Raw genomic sequence first — 5,923 nt, 5'->3', positions numbered from 1 at the left:
TGTATCGGGGTCCTCAGGTCACCGATACTCTTGAATCCAATGTGAAGCAGGGAGCTCCCTGCTTCACCATTCACTGTGTAACACCTGCCGAGAGGGGCATGTGGCATTATACTGTATGGAGGACACAATGGAGGCATTATACTGCGTGGGGGCCACTAAGGGGGCATTATACTTCATGGAGGGCACAATGGAGGCATTATACTGCGTGGGGGCCACTAAGGGTGCATTATACTTCATGGAGGGCACAATGGAGGCATTATACTGCGTGGAGGCCACTAAGGGGGCATTATACTGAATGGGGGGCTCTATGGATGCATTATACTGTGTGAGGGGCAGCTATTGGGTCATTATACTGTATGGCGGATTCTAAGGGGGCATTATAGTGTGGGGAGGCACTATGGGAGCATGATACTGTGTGGGCTGAACTGGGAGTGTATGGGCGTGGGTTGTTCGGGGTTAGAAGTGTTGATTAACATGGAAAAAAAATTTGCTTCACCATTGGATTCAATTGTATCTGCGTCCTGAGGACATATCACCAGCTGCCCGGGACTGTCCCGCTGAGTCCAGAACAGTTGGAAGGTTTGCTAAAAAGACCAACACAGAAAGGACAACACAAAAGACATTTTACAATTTGCTCATTGAACGGACAGCAAGGGAGGGGGTGGGCGGATACGGACCCCAGCGCCACTGAAATGTTTACATACAGTGGTTCTCAGGTCAGTGGTCATCGGAGGGAGGGAGGTCATATTTTTTTATAACATGTATTGGGAAAGCCCTATTATTCCTTATGAATAAGAGGTCTAGATAAAAAAGACGAAAGCCTAGAAAACCCCTTTAATTCTTCAGTATATATGTTGCAAACATCCTCCTTTTTCTCACTGACGATTTTCTGAACTTGCTGTAATTACTGGAAATCACTAATCATTGCACTGACTGAGACTTAATGAGATGAGACTTGTGTTACACAACATCCAGTCATAACAAGCTGAGCTGCAGTTTAAAGCATGGGGGAAGGATCCTAGTGAGACAAGAGTTGGATTTCAGAATACCTCAAATTTCCATTAGACGATACAGCTAAACTACAGTCACTGATCATTGTTCTGGTCTATTAGGGCAAGTAAATAGAACATAAGTATTACCAGTAGGTTGTGACATACATATCATGGTTAAGCCCATAACTGGCATCAATATCTATCCGCTGGACCATGATACCATTTCAGGACTAAGATTGCACTTCACCTTTATTACCCTCTTGCCCTTTTAGATGGATGCGGTGATCGGTTCTTCAATGCGCACAGTTCTCCACGTAATAAGACCAAGATAATTTGAAAAAAAAAGGTAAAACAGACAAGGAAATATTACAATATAGGGAGACAAAGACAGGTGAGGAGAACTGAACAGATAGAACAAAGCCCCAGCACGGCAGACAGGACGGATTAAGCTGCAGCACAGCAGACAGTGGCGGTCATTGTCCGATCACATTTAACACTATGTTCAATAATAATCTTTATTTATATAGCGCCAACATATTCCGCAGCACTTTACAATTCAGAGAGAACATATACAGACGATGTAGGTCCTCATAGTTTTGAGAAGGTCAATGTCAGATGTCAATGCTGTTTTGATTCTTATGAGACAGGGACATTTGCAAGATTCTCATGAAGGGTTAAATTAATACGGGCATTAAGATTGCTGCTTGTACAGCTTCCCTGAACCAGATTAAGGGCTTATTTAGACGAACGTGTAACGCGCGTGATATTCACGCACCTCGCACGGACCTATGTTAGTCTATGGGGCCGTGCAGACTGTCCGTGAGTTTCACGCAGCGTGTGTCAGCTGCGTAAAACTCACGACATTTCCGATATTTGTGCGTTGTTCGCGCATCACGCACCCATTGAAGTCAATGGGTGCTTGAAAATCACGCGCAGCACACGGAAGCACTTCCGTGGGACAAGCGTGATTTGCGCAACAGCAGTAAAAAGTATGAATGAAAACAGAAAAGCACCACGTGCTTTTCTGTTTACAAATATCCAAACAGAGTGTCATAATGATGGCGGCTGCGCGAAAATCACGCAGCAGCGCATCATACGCGTCTGACACACGGAGCTGTTAAGTATCTTTTGCGCGCGCAAAACGCACACGTTCGTGTGAATCCGGCTTTAGTGCTACCTAAACTGTTCTTGTCTGGATCATTAGATGTACTATGCATCAAACTAGGTGCAATTTAGTAGGTATAGCCCTATGAATTTTGGGTGTTTGGTGAGTAGGTCACATAAAGTAAGTCATGGCTGAGCTTATAGTCCAGTACTTCAAAGGAACAGTATTAAGAGTGATTTCGGCATAGGGTCCTGCAGAATCTCCCTTTGTTTTACCTATTCTATAGAGCACTACACTAAATATTAGTAATTGATGACAGGATGTCTAAAACCTGCTTATCTTGGACCTACTTCTAGTATTATTTTAATATAATAATAATTTGTTTATTTTTTGGGGAAAATTTGTATTTCAATGTATTAATATTCATTGTTATTAGATCGAACCTTTACTAAATGAATGTAGAAAGAAAACTAAATATTATGTATAAAGTCAAATATCGTCACCTGTGTGAAGAACCAGGCATGCACTGACAGCATCAAATTGGGGTTCCTTAGCCACACCAGAGAAAATTATTCTTAGAGCCCACCCTCCATCCATATAGAACATGTTTGTTATTATTGCACAAGCAGTATATATCATCAAGAAGTTTAAAGAGGCTCTGTCACTACATTATAAGTGGCCTATCTCCTACATAAGGAGATTGGCGCTATAATGTAGGTGACAGTGATGCTTTTTATTTAGAAAAACGATCTATTTTTTACCACGTTATGAGCTTTATGCTAATTACGTTCTTAATGCCCAACTGGGCGTGTTTTTACTTTAGACCAAGTGGGCGTTGTACAGAGGAGTGTATGACTGTAAAGGATCTGCCAGGCACAACTTCTGTGTATACGCCCATAGGTAATCAGTCTGCACCTGAGTCTGTGTCTCTGGGACTGACTCCGTCTTCCACCACTCAGGATGGCAGGCTTAGGAGTGGGAGAGCCTATCGCAGCCTGGCCAGACGGAGCTAGCTCCCGCCCTCTGTCTATTTATACCTGCCTTTCCTGTTCCTCCTTTGCTTGTGATTCTTCTCGTGTGGTTTCCGGGCCCAGCTACAGCTTCTAACTATTTGATTCTGCTCCATACTGACCCTGGCTTACTGACTACTCTCCTGCTCTGCGTTTGGTACCTCGTTCACTCCTGGTTTAACTCAGCTCGTTCACCAGTCATGTTGCTCAGGGTGTTGCCGTGGGCAACTGCCCCATTTCCCTTAGCTTTGTGTACCCTTGTCTGTTTGTCTCGTGCACTTACTGAGCGTAGGGACCGCCGCCCAGTTGTACCCCGTCGCCTAGGGCGGGTCGTTGCAAGTAGGCAGGGACAGAGTGGCGGGTAGATTAGGGCTCACTTGTCCGTTTCCCTACCCCCATCACTACAATGACGCTGACCAATCAGTGACCAATCAGCGTCATACACTTCTCCTGTTAGGGATCTGCCAGGTACTACGTCTAGGTATACTCCTGGGATTAATCAATCCACACCTGAGGCCAGACCTGTTCGACTGACACCATCTCCCACCAACCAGGGTGGCAGGCTCAGGAGTGGGAGAGCCTATCGCGGCCTGGTCAGTCGGAGTTAGCTCCGCCCCCTGTCCTTTATTACCTGCCGTGTTCTCTTCCTCAGTGCTTGTAATTCTTCTGGATTCCTGGCCTCACTGCTGCTTGCTCCAGCCTGCTTCTGCCGTGCTTCTGCCTTGCTGCAGTTCCGCTTAACCTGCTTTGCTTTGCCCCTGGCTTGCTTCCTTCTCCGTGCTCTCTTTGGTATACTCCACTTCATCCTGGTCCTGACTACTCATTCACCGCTCCGTTTCCTCGCGGCGTTCCGTGGCTACTGCCCCTTCCCTTGCGTGTTCCCTGTTTGTTCTCCCGTGCACTTAGACAGCGTAGGGACCGCCGCCCAGTTGTACCCCGTCGCCTAGGGCGGGTCGTTGCAAGTAGGCAGGGACAGGGCGGTGGGTAGATTAGGGCTCACTTTCCCTTCACCTCCTTCCTGCCATTACATCTCCCCATTCATTTAGTCAGCGCATAGGGATCCTGCTAGATCAGTATGTGCTGTCTTATACTGACACATTAACGTTACTGTAGTGTTTAGACAGTGAATATACATTCCTTCCAGCCAGGACGGGATGTCTATTCACAATCCCGACACTTCGTTAACGTTCCTGTGGTACTTACAGCAGAGCAAGCGTAATCTCGCTGTGACCTGTCATTTACAGCATGATCTCATGAGATTACGCTTGCTCTGCTGTAAGTACCAAAGAAACGTTAACGAAGTGTCGGGATTGTGAATAGACATCCCGTGCTGGCTGGAAGGAATGTCTATTCACTGTCTAAACACTTCAGTAATGTTAATGTGTCAGTATAAGACAGCACATACTGATCTAGCAGGATCCCTATGCGCTGAGTAAATGAATGGGGAGGAGTTTATGACGTTGATTGGTCACTGATTGGTCAGCGTCATACACTCCTCTGTACAACGCCCACTTGGTCTAAAGTAAAAACACGCCCAGTTGGGCATTAAGAAACGAATTAGCATAAAGCTAAAATCGCTCCTAACGCGGTGAAAATAGATCATTTTTCTACATAAAAAGCACTGCTGTCACCTACATTATAGCGCCGATCTCCTTATGTAGGAGATATGCCACTTATAATGTGGTGACAGAACCTCTTTAAATATGTTGAGTCTAAATGGGGCTGTCTTCTGCTTTGTTGTATTAGGGTCCCTATTATTGTCTTAGAGCATGGACCTCGAGGATCTTTTGATACTCTGGTGGACCAGTCCGACCCTGTGCGCTGTCACCTCTCCACTGAATCTTAGGACGGGGTCCTATCTACCGGGCCCTCTGAGATTAAATTTATAGGACATGTCTGGTTGACATTCCTTTAAAGTCAATTGAAGGGGTTGTACCAGAATTAACAATTATATAATTGTCTGATCGCTGGGGGACCTAACGATGGGACGCCCGCTGATTGTGAATATAGAGGATGGGATGGCAGTCGTCCGCGCACCTGCTGCTCCATTCAATGTCTATGGGACTGACCGAAACAGCCGAGTACTATTTTAGGCTGTTTCTGTCATTCCCAAAAACTTTGAATGAATCGTCAGTGTGTGTACTGGACCGCCACGCCACTCAAAGTCCTCACTGTGGTCAACCAGCGAGGAGGAACTGGGTCCAATTGGGACCACCATTCTAGCGATCGGTGCGATGGGGCCCCCAGCGATCAGCAGTGGTGCCCCTAGCGATCAGGCAGTTATCACCTATCCTGTGGATAGGTGATAATTGTCTATTCTGGTACAACCCCTATAAGAAGAAAACCCCTTTAAACTGACGCACTATAAAATTTGTATTATCTGATGTTAAAAAAAAAAAATTGACATTAAAAATATAAAATGTATCTTTCAATAATAAAGTGAATTAAAAATTTCATTTTTATTAGTGAAAATCACAGTAGCAACAGGGAAGTAACAGTTATATAAAGACCGACCATCAGATGTTAGATGGAATATTAGATTTTTATATATAGATGAAAGCGCAGAAGATTCAGTAAAATATTTTTTATTTTTTTTGGGGTGAAATATCCAACAAAGAGACGTTACATCAGAACGTGGATTGTTACATGTCTGTATCATTTCTATAAATGGATAAGAGGGATATACTGTCTCATCCGTGATGCAAAACCTCTGTCTATGATGGATTTTGATGCCGTAAAGCTTCTAAGCAAATGCTTTTCAGTTCAAAGGCAACTGTGCATCCCTTTTCTAATGATACATCCCCAAGGCCATCACA

General features: G+C 44.8%; 1 protein-coding gene across 2 annotated transcripts in view; it reads left to right on the top strand.

The window, feature by feature from the left end:
- Window positions 1-5,923, top strand: part of RTN1 (reticulon 1) — a 131,864-nt gene that overhangs the window by 105,918 nt on the left and 20,023 nt on the right. The gene's annotated exons all lie outside the window — the stretch shown is intronic.

This window comes from Rhinoderma darwinii, chromosome 12 (assembly GCF_050947455.1).
Source record: "Rhinoderma darwinii isolate aRhiDar2 chromosome 12, aRhiDar2.hap1, whole genome shotgun sequence".
Classification (NCBI taxonomy): domain Eukaryota; kingdom Metazoa; phylum Chordata; class Amphibia; order Anura; family Rhinodermatidae; genus Rhinoderma; species Rhinoderma darwinii.
Note: the sequence above shows the minus strand (reverse complement) of the source record. Positions and strands in the feature narration are given on the sequence as shown.